We start from the raw sequence: 17,943 nt of genomic DNA on the forward strand, positions 1-17,943 counted from the left end.
AACTTGCAAAATTACTATATTGTACAACAGCTCAGCCTTTCTTTCTAACGGACCAAGCCTTGCCAGGACTAAATCTTCACTAATGACGTAACCTTTGCTAATGAGGCTTCAAAAATATCTAGCCAAATAGTGCAAGATCTTACATTAATAATAGTGAATAGTCTGAGGTAGCTAACAGTTCATTATGGTGTGGCAGAAGCTCGATGGAGTGCTGACAAATGGGTAGCAAAAAACACAGAAAATGTTTCCAGAAAATGTGAGGTGGTGACATTGTTTTCTGTTGTGGATTTGACTCAGAAGACTGGAACTTGACTTCTGGCCTTCATATCCAACACTTGTTGGCAGCATATCACTGTGTAAATAAATCTATTTAGTTCTTTTATTCTGGTTAGTTTCCCAGATCGTGTCAAAGTACATGAAATACACGTTAAAAGGAAAATGCCTTTTATCTTAATAATAACAATAAAAAAATGCTTTGAATATTCTTCAGTCTGACACATATGCAATGAAGAAACATACATTTGATATGGTTATATTTAGTTTAAACAAACACTTGTACTTTCTCTGGGAAATAATGGGAAAGGTTATCTGTATCATAACACAGTTGAATATTTCTGCTTTGTATGATGCTGAGAGATTAGGTGTTCTTGCATGGCATACTTGAATCTATCCTGGCTTACATTTTGAACCGTTGACATCCCCTTCCCCTTGTAGAAAGAATGCTAGAAAAATACAGAAGAAATACAAGTTGTCTTTTTGGGGAAAATCAGAATTATGAGATGTGATTCAGAGATTTTGATGACAGATGGGCAGATAAAGTTCACTTGTAGGTATTTTCTTGCACTATAAATTGTAATACAAACATTGGCAATCTCATAAATTTCCACTATAGAGCGATATATTAATTACAGGATGTGAGCATGTTCACTTGTAACTTGATTGATGACATGGAGTTAGAGAAGGATGATGATTATAACAAATCAATACAGAGACTTAAAATAAGGTGATAGCAAGTAATATAATGCTCACAAAGTCTTTGTCTTGATGGACACCGCTTCCCCGTTCCCTTGAAACCTTAAGAGGATATGCCTTTTGTTCTTGTACGTTCAAACTCTGACTTGCGTTTGAAGATTTACGTTATGGCCATCATGTGTGGGAGGAATTTGTTAGTATGACAAACAGGTTCTTTGAAACATCACTGAGTTGTTACCCAAGAAGTTCCTAATTTGTATTAGTATTCTATTTGTGAGCTGATCCATTTGTAGGGGGTGTAAGCACAATGTAGCCAGAAAACTCTGGATCTGTTAAACTGGAGAACAGTATTTGACAGAGTGGGAAGTGATTACATTTATCATAATCTCATCTTCCTGTGTGAGCTATATGAAAACGTTCCCTCCATCCCTCATGATTAATTTACAGATGCGTAGTATATTTTACCTCTCTAGTAATGAAATTATTTCAGGTCTTACTGTGGATGAAATTAGATTGTGGTCACTGGAAAGGAGACCACATTCAGGTTATATGAAGTCCAAAACGTTATTATTTAATAATTTGTAAGTTCTTCAATTGTGTTCTTTTTAAAAAGAATATTACTTTCCTATTTAAATTATGTTGTAGGCAGAGGAGCAGATGCTACCACTGTTCTCTGTTTCTGAAGTGATGAACCTAATGCAGATTTGCACCACCTTGAACAGAGGTCTTAGAATATAGAGAGAGCATATATGGTCTATCCTCTAAAATGTTTTGCTCTAACTTAGAAAGTCACTTCTCACTGTGTAGACTCTCATACGCTATTCTCCAAACTGGAACTTGCCTGCAAAATCCCCATATAAGGGTTTGGTAGGATAAAGTGAAAACCTGTATGTTGACGATGATTTTAATTTCCTGCTGTGCATATCCAGATATACATGTCAGTGGTCCTTTGTAGTTCTTCACAAGTTCTCCTTGTTTTCCTTTTACCTAGTCAGACTTTTCAGTAATATGTAGAGGATAAGAGAAGCAAAATATGATGGATTATGCAGTAACTGAGGGAGTTAATTCATAGCCACTTAAATGTATGGCTTTAAGATAAATTATTCCCCTTCTTATCCTTTACTTAATTTCTGTAGAGAATTAAGGGTATGTGCACAGTTAATAAATTAAATTACAGGTTGCAATCTTTTTCCAGTTGAGAGATTCAAAGACTTGAGCAATTAGTCTCCCTGTTAGGCTCAAATCACTAAAGCTATGGAGATTCTAACACAGGTTTTGTTAGAAATTCTCCTGAAAGTGGAAAAGGCTTAAAGCAGTTCTCTTGCCCATGTTTCAGTAAAGGAATATAATAAAACAGAACTTTTCCTGAGGACTATCAGCAAGTACCAGAGGAGCTCCCTGAAGATCTGATGCCTGACAAATTGCATCTGTGTTGATGGAGATCAAACAGGATTAATGCCCAAAACTACTGATGAAAATTGTAAAATAGCTTAACACTTTGAGCCCTTCTCTACCAACTATTGAAACCTGTGGGAGATTTTCCATGAATTATAGCTCAGAATGTTGGCAGATATGTACAGAAGAATTATGACAGCAGTTTCCATTCTCTCACCACTGCACCATCATCAGCGGGACAGAAATATTAATTTTAAACGCAATGTATGAGTTAGCCTGGGAGATCCATTCGGTTATAGCTCAGCTATTCATGCTTGGCCCCCAAATCTTTCTGCGTGTCTGCTGTGTAGACAGTAAAGGGCTGTGTTCCCACAGCACGAATGGGGTACAAATGTTTCCTGCCATTCACACAATCCTAATATTGTGGGAATTCCAAGGCCTTTTATAAGCTGGAATCAGTCCTGTGTAAGCTCATATATGTAACTCTGTTTATACATAAGCATATGAAGATCTGCTTCTTGGGAAGATGAAACTCTGGCTAGACTTTCAGGAAACAGGGAAGTCCTAACACAGTTTCTTCATGAGGACAGAGATATAGCAGAAGAAATAACCTAATCTTTTCCCAAACCAGAGAGGGGTCTTCTGGCTAAAATGGATCTCTCCTAATGAAGGTCTTATACACACTAAGCATGAAAGTTACTCCTTGCAGCCAGCAGAGGAATACAGTGAAAGGCAGCAGATGCTCTTCTGTGCCTCAGGATATAAAGTAAAGAAGAGGAAATGGTAGGACCCAGAGGAAACAGAAGCCTTGTCTTACTGAAAAACAGTGGAGAAAAATCAGTAAGGCTTCTCTGTAAGTAATGTTACATGGCTGATGTGGGCACCTCATGAAAAATGGAGTGTGTATAAGTGAATCTGTGTGTAAACCAGTGGTGATGCCAGGGGATTCTTCTGTTTAAACGTGTAGCTGGCGAATGTGAAATGCTTTCCAAAACCACATTGTGAGGTCTGATTCTCAGTACTATAATTCACTACTTCTTAACAAATACAGTATGTCAGCCACACACACACACAAAAAGCTGTATTTCTAAGATTCTGTATCTGTGCTTCATAGTAAATGAACGTGTTCTGGTACTTCTCTCTGCTGATGTCTATCTTGCTAAAACATTTTTTTTTTTTACTAGACAGCAGCTTTGAGACTATGATCCTGTTCTGGAGTCATATGCTTCTGGTTTGCGGATTGCATCAAGCAAACAAACTATTCTCCTTCTTAGATCCATTCACAGCCTCTCCGTTACTGTCTGTCACCTCTGAATGGTACTGAATGGTTAAATCCTTCCTCCAATAACACCAACACAGTAGGATCCATGCCTTTTTAATTAATTGCCTCAATTAAAATATTCACATTTTTTATGCCACTCCTCACGCTTCAGAAGAGGGTTTTGCACACCTGTAAAACTCTGTTATTTTCATTCAAATCCCAGTAAACCTTTTGGTCCCTTTTTTTTTTTGGTCATGCCTACAAAACAGAGTATAAATATCAGGATGTCAACATACTGTAACTACTTCCTATATTGCTAGCTTTTATTGTCTTGCCACTTTCTTTTGTCTGTATTCTCTTTTCTCTCATTTTATACAAAAGTCTCTGTGGGGCAGGAAGTGTCCTTCTAACTTTATGTTCATTGAACAATTGGCATACTGAAGCCCTGGCATATGATTACGATTTATAGGCATGGGTGCATTTAATAAAAGAAGCATTACCTGTGTAACTTAGCCTGGTGTGAAACTGGACTTGACACTATTAAGGCTATGTAAAGGGATCTATGATCAAACAAAGATCTCTGAAAATCCAGTTGACATGTTTTTACCTAATACACTTTATTGTCTTGTAATTTGAAGAGGTGGTCAGTTGCATTTTGCATAGAAGAAAGAATTAAATTCAGTCTTCTGTCACAGAAACTGAGCCAACTGTGTGTGGGCTGCATGTACACCTTAGCCAGGGGGCTTGCTCGTAGGTAACTTCACTGCCTTTCCCTGTATGTAGTCTCAGATGTGACATCAAAAGGATGAGAAGCTGTCCATTCAGCATTCTAATGGCCTGGCTGTTCAGGAGGGTTACTCCATGAATTACAGTCAGGAAAAGTTGGATTTTTCCTAGTCCTCTTGTAGGTATTGCAAGGGTAGTGAATCAAACATATCAGTCTTTTTATGCACATGTGCAGACAAGGAAAAATCGCAATTGGAGAAGTGCAGTGACTTATTCCATCTTCCCCCAGGACATACAGAATCTGCTCTTGGGAACAGAGACACAGGATTTCAGGTCCTATTCTGCTTTTCTTGTTAATTGTCTGAATTCAAGGTATCCTAGAATATGGAGGATCAATACTGTTTGTATGAAATATGTACAAAAGGAGACATTAGAACGGGTATTCCCAGATTATGCTTGTCTAAGTGAATCTTGGTAGATTACTAACACAGTATAATGCATACATTACCCGTAGTTTATCTTGTAGATAATAGAATCCTTTTGATATAGGAAATAACATCTGTCGGATCTCCAAAAGAGTAAATGATATTTTTCTATTAGCCTTGTAACTTGTCTGTACAGGTAATAGTATGTAGTTATAGCACTTGGTCTAAGCTAATCTCTGCTGGTGCACAAATAAAAAAATGTATACAGCAACTGATCTGAAAGGCAGAGAAACCAGTATTTCGTAGCCTACTAGCTGAAATTAGTTAGTTGTATAGTGTTTTAACATTCTTAAGTCAGATCACAATATTTACATATTGGTGTCATTGCAATTGCAGTTCAAAACTCAAGGTAAAAACATGATAAACTGCAAATGGCTCAGAAAAGTGCCTCACTCAGACCAAGAATTTTAGGGGCAAGACTGACTTTTTGCTTGCTTTTTTCCTCCATCAGCACGAGAGATTGAAATTTATAACCTCCCTGCTTAATTTGTATTGATAATCTGTAGAGATTTATCTCCTTTTCTAGGATACTGTCTTTTCACCATTCTCTTTAGGGTAAGCAGGTTTTGGGGATAGTATTTTAACTATGGTTACAGGTTTGGCACATGCAAGCTTAGGCTGCTGAGACCATGTATTTAGCAGTACTGACATAAACAGGTGTCCCCCCACCCCCCAGTTCTTATTTGTGTTGGTTGCAGTTTGTACTGTATAAAATCATGTTGAAAAAAGTTTTGCATAGTAAAAGGATTTTGTTATGGGTTCATTAAGCACCATGTTATAACAAAGTTACAAAACTAGAAAGCTACAAAGATAAATGAAATTTAAAATAGTTTGTGAGGATTTATGATAAGCATGTACACACTTCAGAAGGCCTCTGGCACTAATAAGCCCCAGTGTCTATCCCCTAACTAGATTAAATTCATTTCCATTAGAATTCAGCAGATGCAGCAGCCATGGGTTGTTTTTCATTCCCGGGGGGTACTTTCTCCTTGATAGAAACTCCAGATACCCTTTTGCTTTTCAATGTCTAATTGTTAGACAGCAATCAGGAAGATGACAATAAAATCGGGAGCTTATGGTAAACACCAGTTAAAAAAGGAGGAAAACGTTAAAGTGGCCATGGCTTAAAGTAGTTTCTTAATGGACTTCCTAACTAAGGAGAAAAAGGAAGATATGCAACCCTGAAAAACACAATGCACAATTCGAAAAGTTGAACCTGAATAGTGGAATAAAACTTTTCAAGAGAGAGCAGTCATTGTAAAAGGAAGGTAAATTGTAAAAATGAAATTGGAAATGAGGAGAGGTGGCAGATTTAGCAGTTGGAATCAGGAAGTTCTTTCCTACTTTCCAGGAATATGCTGAAATTTATCTACGCCAGAAAAAAACCTCCACAACAAAAAACCAAAACTTTGGATGCAGCACTATAGGAACTCTACAGTCAACGATGAGGAGAATTTTGATAGGGTAAATTGGAGTTCATTCAAACAAATCCAACTAATTCCTTGCTAAAAGCAGTTTTACAACTGCTTTGATGCGCAGCTGGGAAAGATTCTGCTTTGGTTAGTTACCAGGATAGGTCACATTCCAGGGCTTCCAATAAACAGTCCTTAGAAGTGTATTATAATGGGAAGTTCATAGATGAAATGTATTGATTGTGAAAATTATTGTCTGCAATGTGATGACTAAGGGACAGACATTTGTTGAAACTATTGGAGTAAATTTATTTGAAACTGGTCCCCAAACAGTGTCGTTTAGGATACATACAGAGGTGATGGATTTTATTGCTATGGCAGTAGCTTTCCCTACGACCCATCCAAACTTTCTAAATGTGTATAATGCCCACCAGCAAGAATAGTTCTGCAGCAAGAAATTCCCATGTTCTAGAGCTTATGTTCTTCTGAACAAACTAGGGATTTTTTCCATTACCACTCTTTTCATAAATTTTTAAGGAAGCATGTGTTACAATAATACATTAAGAAATAGCAAGATTGAGACTGTGGCAGGCCTCTGCTTGATATGATATACCTTCAGTTGCATATTATTTAAAATAAGATGATGGTGATATTGTAGGTTAATACTACCCTAATACTGTATATAAGGCCATGCAGGCAGACAGGGTTACAGTATTTTATCATGTCTTGAAGTGCCTCCCTGGGGTGTGCCTGTTGGAATCCAATCCTAGCCTGCAGGATCCCTGTGGTAATGGATGCACTATGCAATGCTTCTCCTTATCCCCGCTGGGCCAGCCAGGGCAGGATTTGCTCCGTAATTATGAGAAAAGATGTGTATTTCATTGTGCAGATGTTCAAATGATGTGCTTGCTTTCTTTCATTTAGAGAGAAATAAACTTTTTAGCAGTATCACAGTGAACACAGGGACAGCTTGCAAAGGGTTTCTGTTTAACGTCTTATTGAATGTTGTTACCATGTCACCCAAAAATACTTTGGAAGATGATATCTTTATGCAGCTGACAAGCTATAAATTTTCTCTCAGGCAGCTCTGTAAATGTGTGATCTTCCCAAGAGCTTTTCATTTTCAGCAAATGTGCAAAATAATCAAAACAAGTATGGATTTATTTATAACTACCTAAGAGATTTTACATTTAATTTTGGGCTTACTTCGGTGTATGTGCTTAATCTTTAATGAATCCAGTCTAATAATTTTTTAAAAATTGTCTTTCATCTTAGCCAGGCAGCTGTCCTCTCCACACAACTGACAGAAATGAAAAAGAAAAAAAAAAACAACCCCAAAAAACAAACCAACAAACAATAACAGGAATTAAAACCCCAATATCTTTAGTAGGGAAAATTATGGTGACATTATTGATGGTGAGTGTCACCATGCTAACTGGAATGGCCAACCTATTCTTGTCATATTACATTCTTTGAATTATCCTGTTGCAAACCAGGCTGTGTTTTATTTTTTTTTTCCCCTTGAGACCAGGGATAACACTGTTATAATGACCTCACTGAATAAAAGGAAGCCTGTGACTCAAAAGCTTTCCCGTGCAGCACCAGCAATCTAGGGGGAGGGCTGGAAACAAGAGGTGCTACAATGGTAAATGATATTACAGTAGGAAGCAAAAAAGACATGTGCGGTATGAAATAGGCATTCGTATCAAAGAACGTTATAATGCCTCAAGCTTTCTCTGTACTCAGGTGTGAAAAACAGAATGTTGTCTTTTGTTATTTTTCCTCTTCTCTGGTAAATCAGAAGTGTCAGGGATAATGCATGTAATCAGATTTCTTTGTGGCCAACAGCTTCTTCCGTGAGGTGCCCTCTCAGATTTTATAATCCTTATTACACTCTGTGGTGTTTGCTCAGACTAACTCCCAGTAAAATTAACAGGAATGTTGCATGACAAAGGATACCTGATAATAAATATCCCCACTTTGTACTGTTTCCAGAACACCGAATGTAAGGTGTTATATTTAGCCAGTATGTCATTTGCTGATGTATTTCTGGTGACAAGACCTTGTTGAGAATTATAATGATTTTTAAATGCATTTTAAACATAAATAGGAATGTGATTAAAGTGGACCCTTACTATACTGTATGATCTGGTGCATTTATGTCTTGGTGACCACCAGAACTCTGCTGAAAAATTACTAACGAGGAAAAATCAAGACTCCCCAGTTTCCCTTCATTTAAAGCTGAATGCAAACCTTGCTTCTTTGTCCAAGCTTCTCCACAGTAGTGCTCTCATTGTTACTGATTCATGCAGAAAATGAAAACCAGGAGACTTTTTGTCCCTGTTTGTATGGATAGAGGAAGAACAGAGGGGAAAAAAGGGTGGAAGCATGACCATTTTCTTTGGAGGTGTTCTCAAAATGCTCTTTTTCTGGCAAATGTTTGTGACTATGCTCAGTCACGGGCCTGAGTACAGTCAATAAGTAAAGGCTGAACAGGGGAACAATGAAACATTCATGTGTACTGAGAGAGCTAGAACAGTAGGAACTGGTAGACGTGGCAGGATCTGAGCAAGGTGTTAATCATGTGCCTCAGGAGATTGGTTGCAAGGATAGAAATGGGGATTAGTATGTGTTTTCTCATCAGAAAACTTGAAGAGCAGCCATGAGCCTCTGTCAGAGGTACTTCACAAAAGCAAAAAAGGAATTTGTAAGCAAGGAAAATGTTGCCACTCTCCTTTTCCCTCCAGTATTTTCAAGGCAACTACTTCATAAATAAATAGGCTTATGCCAAAGACCTACCTAAATCCTACATGGGTCTCCTCCCGAGTGAAACATTTTAGGAAGGCTCAAAATGTTGGCTGTTTGCCTGAACCATGAGTAACAATATAATGAAACAAACTAAGAATATAGATAGGAACAACCTATAATGCGCTTGGTATAGGACTATGTACTATACCTCTTGGAAAACTAACTACTTTGTGCCAGCTACAGGTGTTTGCATACACTGTTCGCTGTTTGTTTCTGTATTAAACGAAAGATGTGTTGAGTTGGGTTCAGAACTTTTAATATAATGTTTAGGCTTTGGCTGGCACCTGATTATTTGTGTATACAGATTATCTGTCAAGCTAATTCAGATCTGGTAATAGTCTCTGACTTTAAAAAAAAAAAAAAAAAAGAAAAAAAGAAAAAACCTGTTTAATGGATGACCTATAACTTGATAATGTTTCTAATTACCTATCACTGTCCAGTTATGTTGTGCTTCAGGGCATGGTGTAAGAATAATTTCTTCCACCCAGGCATAACCTCCCCAAAACCTTGCCAAAAGAAAACCCTCAAAAACACCTTCTTATCTTGTTCAACCTTACAGACATGCAAATTTCAAAACTGGAAAAGTTATTATGTATGTTTGACACTATTTTTAAATCAGGTTTTCATCTTGTAATTGACTAGCTGAATTGCCAAGTAGTTATGAATTTATTTCTCTGTAGTATCATGTGCTAAATGTCCACAGAATTTTTCCAATGTTATACCATTTTAAATACACATTTCATTTTTTACTCAGAAGGAGTTAAATGAAGACTGCATATTTACATAGTAGAACTGGATAATTCAGGAGATTTTAATTGGTTTTAAAGGTTTTTAAATTTAGTTAGTTGGAATCTAAAACAGGTCAGGGCTGACTGGAATTGTATTTTGTCTAATGGCTAGTTATGGATTCTTGCAAAGTAACTTGATGGTCTTAAGCCTCTTCTTGGACTCATACTGATCCTCAGGAGGACAGTGCTTGTGCTGGCTTTTTCTGTTGCTAATAGTATACTACTTCTGTTTCAAAAATCAGAGCTTGTTGTCCTAAACCAGAATTTATATTAATTACTTCACCCACAGTGGCAGACAGCCACTTGCTTCCCTCCTAAAACTGCAAAGTAATAATTGTCTAGAAATATGCTGATCATAAATATTTCTGTGGAGCTCTATGACCTTTCAGAATTGCTAGATAGCCTACAATTGGTTGATAGATTATTAAAATATATTTTCTAAATAATTGCTACATAAAGAAAAAATATGTGCCACCTAATCCTATGATTCCTGTATGCTATCTACAAAATGTCAAGATGCTGGCTGTTATCAGGAGGGATGCAGCTGGGGAAGAAGGCAAGTCTTATATTAACTTACATAGTGCTTCTGAAGAGTTAGTAGATTTGCTATTGCCTAAAATCTCCAGTTCTGAAAATGCTTCTGTAATATACTTTAATATGCTTATATGATTTAAAGGGTAACAAGGCACCTTTTCCCAGCCAGAATAACTTTTTAAAAATAATTTAGTATCTTTTTCACTTTAAAAAGATTCTTTTTGTTTGTCTCCCCAACACTGTGTCCATTGTTAAACTAAAAATCCTTCTGTCTTCCTAATCTTTCTATAAAACCTGTCTTCTTCCTTCTCCTCTTTCAATTTCAGCTTCTTTTAAATCCTGAAAAAGGACATAAGTGGTAAATAAATCAAATGCGTGAAGTTCAAACAAAAAAAAAAGGAAAATGTTTCTTTATGAAATAACTGAGATCAGTTAAATTAGTCAATTATGATAATTACTAAATACAGAATATGAGTCTAATATTTTTTCAATGCTGTCTGTCTTTTAAGTGTTTGAAGACTTTAGTTACATAGCTGCACTATAATTACAGATTCATAGAATCGTAGAATGGTTTGGGTTGCAAGGGACCTTAAAGATCATCTACTTCCAACACCCCCCCCCCCCCATGGGCAGGGACACCTTCCACTAGACCAGGTTGCTCAAAGGCCCATCCAGCCCGGCCTTCAACACTTCCAGGGAGGGGGCATCCACAACATCTCTGGGCAACCTTTCCAGTGCCTCACCACCCTCACAGTGAAGAACTCCTTCCTTATATCTAATCTAAATCTACCCTCTTTCAGTTTGTATGCATTACCCCTTGTCCTATCACTATGCTGCCCTGTAAAAAGTCCCTCTCCAGCTTTCTTGTAGGCCTCCTTCAAGTACTGGAAGGCTGCTATAAGTCTTCTCGGAGCCTTCTCTTCTGAGGCTGAACAACCCCAACTCTCTCAGCCTGTCCTCATAGGAGAGGTGCTCCAGCCCACTGACCATCTTCGTGGACCTCCTCTGGACTTGCTCCAACAGGTCCATATCCTTCTTATATTGGGGGGCCCCAGAGCTGAACGCAGTACTCCAGGTAGGGCCTCACGAGAGCAGAGTAGAAGGGGAGAATCACCTCCCTTGACCTGCTGGTCACGCTTCTTTTGATGCACCCCAGGATACAGTTGGCTTTTCAGGCTGCTGGCACACATTGGTGGGTCATGTTGAGCTTCTGATCAACCAATACCCCCAAGTTCTTCTCCTCAGAGCTGCTCTCTATCCATTCTCCACCCAGCCTGTATTTGTGCTTGGGACTGCCCCGATCCATGTGCAGGACCTTGCATTTGGCCTTGTTGAACTTCATGAGGTTTGCACGGGCACACCTCTCCAGCCTGTCAAGGTCCCTCTGGATGGCATCCCTTCCCTCCAGCATGTTTACCACACCACACAGCTTGTTGTCATCAGCAAACTTGCTGAGGGTGCACTCAATCCCACTGTCCATGCTGCCGACAAAGGTTAAACAGTGCCGGTCCCAATACCAACCCCTGAGGAATGCCACTCGTCACTGCTCTCCACTTAGACATCAAGCTGTTGACCGCAACTCTTTGAGTGCAGCCATTCAGCCAATTCCTTATCCACTGAGTGGTCCATCTGTCAAATCCATGTCTCCAATTTAGAGACAAGGATGTTGTGCAGGACAGCGTCAAACGCTTTGCAGAAGTCCAGGTAGATGACATCTATTGCTCTTCTTTTATCCGCCAACTTTGTAACCCCATCGTAGAAGGCCACCAAATTTGGCAGGCACGATTTGCCCTTACTGAAGCCATGTTGGCTGTCACAAATCACCTCCTTATTTTTCTTGTGCCTTAGCACAGGTTCCAGGAGGATCTGCTCCATGATCATGCTGGGCACAGAGGTGAGGCTGACTGGCCTGTAGTTCCCTGGGTCTTTCTTTTTTCCTTTTTTAAAAAAGGGGGTTATGTTTCCCCTTTTCCAGTCAGCAGGAACTTCACTGGACTGCCATGACTTCTCATATATGATGGACAGTGGCTTAGCAACTTCATCCACCAGTTCCCTCAGGACCCGTGGATGCATCTCATCAGGTCCCATGGCCTTGTGCACCTTCAGACTCCTTAGATGGTCTCGAACCTGATCTTCTCCTATAGTGGGCGGTTCTTTACTCTCCGAGTCCCTGCCTTTACATTCTGTGACTTGGGTGGTGTGGCTAGAGCACTTGCTGGTGAAGACTGAGGCAAAAAAGTCATTGAGCACCTCAGTCTTTTCCATATCTTGGGTAACAAGGTCTCCCGTTTCCTTCTGGAAAGGACCCACATTTTCCCTAGTCTTCCTTTTATCACTGACGTACTTATAGAAGCTTTTTTTGTTGCCCTTGATATCCCTGGCCAGATTTAATTCTATCAGGGCTTTAGCTTTCCTAACCTGATCCCTGGCTGCTTGGACAATTTCTCTGTATTCCTCCCAGGTTTACCTGTCCTTGCTTCCACCCTCTGTAGGCTTCATTTTTGAGTTTGTCCAGGAGCTCCTTGTCCATCCATGCAGGCCTCCTGGTGTTTTTGCCTGACTACTTCTTTGTTGGGATGCATCGCTCCTGAGCTTGGAGGAGGTGATCCTTGAATATTAACCAGCTTTCTTGGGCCCCTCTTCCCTCCAGGGCTTTATCCCATGGTACTCTACTGAGCAGATCCCTGAAGAGGCCAAAGTCTGCTGTCCTGAAGTCCAGGGCAGTGAGCTTGCTGTGTGCCCTCCTCGGTGCCCTAAGGATCTTGAACTCCACCATCTCATGGTCACTGCAGCCAAGGCTGCCCTTGAGCTTCACCTTCCCCACCAGCCCCTCCTTCTTGGTGAGAACAAGGCCCAGCACAGCACTTCTCCTTGTTGGCTCCTCTATCACATAGAGAAGGAAGTTATCATTAACGCATTCCAGGAACCTCCTGGATTGCTTATGCCCTGCTGTGTTGTCCCTCCCACAGATGTCAGGGTGGTTGAAGTCCCCCATGAGGACCGGGGCTCATGAACGTGAGGCTGCTTCTATCTGTTTATAGAGGGCCTCATCTGCACGGTCTTCCTGGTCGGGTAGCCTGTAGCAGACCCCCTCTATAACGTCACCTGTCCCTGCCCTCCCTTTAATCCTGACCCATAAGCTCTCAGCTCCTCATCCATCCCCAGGCAGAGCTCAATGCACTCCAGCTGGTCAGTGACATAGAGGGTGACACCCCCTCCTTGTTTCCCCTGCCTGTCCTTCCTAAAGAGCCTGTACCCTTCTATTCCAACACTCCAGTCATAGGAGCCATCACACCATGTCTCTGTGATCCAATAAGATCATAGACCTGCAGGTGTGCACACATCTCTAACTCCTCTTGTTTATTCCCCATGCTGCCTGCATTTGCATAGAGGCATTTAAGTTGGGCCCCTGATGAAGCTGACTTACTGGCTGGAATTCCTTTGTGCTGCTCTTCAGGTGCACTCCTGCTGACCTGTGATCCTTCTCTAGGCTCTGGGCATCTATTGCTGGCACTGGCATCCAACTGGTAGGAGTGTGATGGATTGAGGTTCCCCTCCCCCAGCAACTTCAATTTAAAGCCCTCTTCACCAGTTTGGCAAGCCTATGACCGAAAATGCTCTTCCCCTTCTCTGACAGATGGGCCCATCAGCCCCCAGTAGACCAGGTTTCTCAAAGCAAGACCCGTGGTCTAAGTAGGTGAACCCCTGGCTGTGGCACCAGTCTTGTAACCACTTGTTGATTCACCAGATTCGACTGGCCCTTTCAACCCCCTTCCCTTTGACCGGGAGGACTAATAAAAAAAGCCACCTGCGTTCCAGAGTCCCTTACTGCCACTCCCAGGGCTCTGTAATCCTTGATACTCCTCAGACTGCCCTGGCTGTATCATTGGTGCCCATGTAAAACAGCAGCAGTGGATAATAATCAGTGGACAAGCAATTAAGTGGATCCGTAATTAATAATAGACTGTAACATATAGTTTCTATGAGTATATCCAGTGAAGTCAACTGGTACATCAGGACCATCAAATCCAACCAGTCTAACATAACATTACCTTCAAAATAAAATATTTATTATTTTAAATATTATGTTTTGGGTTCTATTTATTTGCCTTCTGGAACTTTAGCTTTTACTTTGGAAGGGTTTTTTTGTTCACTTTTTTTAGTGGAAACCAAATTTGAGGGAATCACTTGAATGCTGCAGATGTTCGATGTAGCATTGCAAGAAAAAATCCCCAAGCTTTTTGCCATGTAAAGTAATTATCAGTAAAATTACTGGAGTCAGCAATCCTGTATATGTATGAGGCTTTGCAGGTTGAGAGTGGGATATCACACATATTTCAGAGAATCTCATTACTTTCTTACAAACTAGGTTTAGTTCAACAGTTTATATAAGAAGGTCTTCAGTGTATCCCAAAATTGCTTTCTTGAGGAGTTCTTGTTAGCTCAGAATTTTGTTACTATACAAAATGTGTGGTCCAAACATATGAAACGGCTATCGATGTTTACTTGAAAAAGTAAGATTATTTTTTAATTAACTGCTTTAAGTAGTTGTGCTAGTCTTTCACCTTCTTTCTGTCAGAAAGTCATAAATAAACTGTTTGGGAATAGAGATGTTTAGCAGCCTAGGCAGTGAAGAATATAAATTAAAAAAAAGAAACTCATCCTACTGCAGGATGAAGAGATCAGTAGAGATCAGCAACTGATCTCCTGTCTTAATCAATATTATCGTCTTTAAGATCCCTCCTGGATGTTGGAGACAAACTTTGAAAGTTTGTCATCTTCCTTTCTGTGATACTGGGAAATTGCAGACAGCAAAAATCATTAGTAATGTATCCAAAGTGCTAATATGTATGGGTAAAATATTAACTGGCTAGAAAAAATAAGGTTAAATATAATTTTATTTTTATTTTTGTATCATTTTGCATATGAAGAATAGCCTTTTTCTTGTAAAGTCATACTGTATTTAGTACTTTGAGGAATGATTATCTCGGATGTCCTTTTGTAATTTGTGTAATCACTAATTTGTAACTCGTGTACTGTGTTACCTTCAGGTACTTTGTTTACACAAGTCTCAAAATAAGTGTGTTTTGTTGGACGCTTTACTCATTTTTCTTAAGGGCTTAATGTTCTCATTTCAATACAAAAAAGTAGTTGAATACTCAAAACTGGGTAAAAATGACTTCTTCCTTACTTTTAGAGACTTTAAGATGCTGTAAGCAGAAAATTCACTTAAGCATGTGTATTTTTGCTAGCTTCAGTGTTGTTACAGACAAGCTTAGAAATGAGTTTGTGTTTGAGTGCTTTGCTTAGGATGTAGGCACTTAGCTACCAGGATCAAGGGTTACTGTGAATGATCAGAAGCAGTGTTTCTGCCCAAGAAACCAGATCCAGCCACAACATTTCAGTATCCAGTTTATCCATTGGTAATCATATTTCTACATCTCAAGAGAATGCTGCCATGTGTTGCTAATACTCTCTTCATCCTTGAAACAAAGAATGTGTTTTACAGAAACATATAAAATATCACTAATGACTTTTCACTTAAAACCTCATGCATACTATAATAATATATATGAACTTTGTAAAATATTACAGCAGCTCACATAAATAGTGTGAACAAGTTTATCCCTTTTACTAAATGAATATGAAATAACAGTACTTTTAAGAACGAGAATACTATCTAAAGTTTAGAGGAGAAAAAAGTATTTTATTACTCCTTAATATGAAACTGAAGACTTACAGACATTATTGTCTAGTAAGGAAACACAGTAATCCCATTAAACTACAGGCCTACATACATATATAACTTTATCAACCACAGTGGTATTACACACTTCCATAGTGACAGTAGGTACTTTTCCTACTAAACAACGCATACAAGAGTAATGTCAATGAATTAATAATTAATAAAACTTGATGTTCAAAAGACCAGCTTCAGTTTGCAATTATTATATTGACTGATGCTGCTAATTTAATGGCATCCCCATAGAGTCAGCCTTTATTACTCAGCGTTTAAAAGGGCCTCAGTTGGAGCGCTGTGTCCAGTTCCCAGAACTATAGTCAAAAAAGAATAAAAGGAGCAGTTGCAGAGTATGCAAAGAGAAAAGACAAGAAAGATCAGAGGCCTTGCAGTGGTGTCCTGTAGATGGAAAGGAACTGATGTAATTTAGTGATGATTAAAGTCTTCAAAAACAGAGAAGGGAAAAAAATGTTTCTGTGTTCACTGAAGTGTTTCAAGAATGGGCTAAAACTATAATGGGAGATTTAGGTTATATATCATGGGGACAAACAATGCAATGGAGAGGACAGGCAAACACTAGAATAGGTTTCAGAGGATGGTTTAAAAATTTCTACTGCAGGAGGATTTTTATGAGCTGTTTAGACAAACATCTGTCAGGCATAATGAAGGCATAGCTGATTCTACCTTGGAGCAGGAAAATTGATTAGATGACCTCTTAACGTGTCTTTTGAGACCTTTTAACCCTCATTTCCCACAGTAATGAAGCTTGTGCCATCATGCTATGGGGTCTATTCCAGTCGGTGCTCTCTACTGACTTTTGAACCTGTGGGCTAATTTCACCCCAGTTTGAGGGAGGAATGTCTCAAAGACACTGAAGTTCCTGTAACTTTCTTGAAAAGTGGAGGATAGCGGAGGAAGACTTAGATAAGTGGTCCTATTGAGGGAAGGAGGGAAACATGGACTCTTTGGTCTGCCAGCTGGAGGGCTTGAAGATGTGAACTGGGGGATGGAGCAGCGGGTGTATGCACACAGCCGGGAAGCAGCTGCGTTGGGTGCTCCCTCTGGGGCAGCTCTCGGTTACAGGCATGAGCGTGCTGGGGTGCTACACAGGGTTAAGGCACGTGGGCAAGCTGGAGGCGTTTCAGAGGTGAGGTTAGCAGGAACATGGGAGTGAAGTGGGAGGTTCCTGTGGTGAGGAGAGGGAGAGGAGAAAAATCCATTAGAAACTAGGCTTAATTACTTTTATTGCTCAAGGAACTAGTTTCTATTCAGTGAAAGGCAAATGCTTAGTAATACTGACCAACTAGCAATGCATTGATCTGATATAGCACTGTGAGACTCTGTCAACTTGTCTTTTTTTAGCAAAAAGTTAGTGTGTGTTTGCAGGATCAAAGCCTTAACCACAGAGATACTTTGTAAGAAACCACACAGACTACTGGAACTGATAAGCCTTCTGGTTCTTATATCTAAAAATACTAACTGCGACTATTACAGAAGCTTTTTTTTCCTTGTTGTCTATAGGAGACTACGTTTTTTGAAGTTTCCACTACTGAATAGACTTCCATATGTTTAAAAATACATCAAATGATTGGCCCTACTCTTACTAAAACCACAGGTGGAAAAAAACCCTCTAATATTGATAACATGTTGCTTCAGGACTGTGCCCTTCCTATCCAGGACAAAAATAATACTTAATCATCATGTATTTTCTTACGTATTCAGTAAGTCAACCCAACTATGGCTTGGCAATCATTGCCATGTGTATGTCACGAATACTTAAAGGCTCAATAACCACTGCATAGCTACAAGGTGTGTAGGGAAA

The 17,943-nt window shown here is 39.5% G+C and overlaps 1 protein-coding gene across 1 annotated transcript in view; it reads left to right on the forward strand.

Moving 5' to 3' along the window:
- SIAH1 (siah E3 ubiquitin protein ligase 1) overlaps positions 1 to 17,943 on the forward strand; it is a 71,816-nt gene that overhangs the window by 32,447 nt on the left and 21,426 nt on the right. The window lies entirely within an intron of this gene.

The sequence above is a fragment of the Nipponia nippon genome, unplaced genomic scaffold (genome assembly GCF_047370975.1).
Source record: "Nipponia nippon isolate SJK-2023a ecotype South Korea unplaced genomic scaffold, ASM4737097v1 scaffold_7, whole genome shotgun sequence".
NCBI classification, from domain to species: Eukaryota; Metazoa; Chordata; class Aves; order Pelecaniformes; family Threskiornithidae; genus Nipponia; species Nipponia nippon.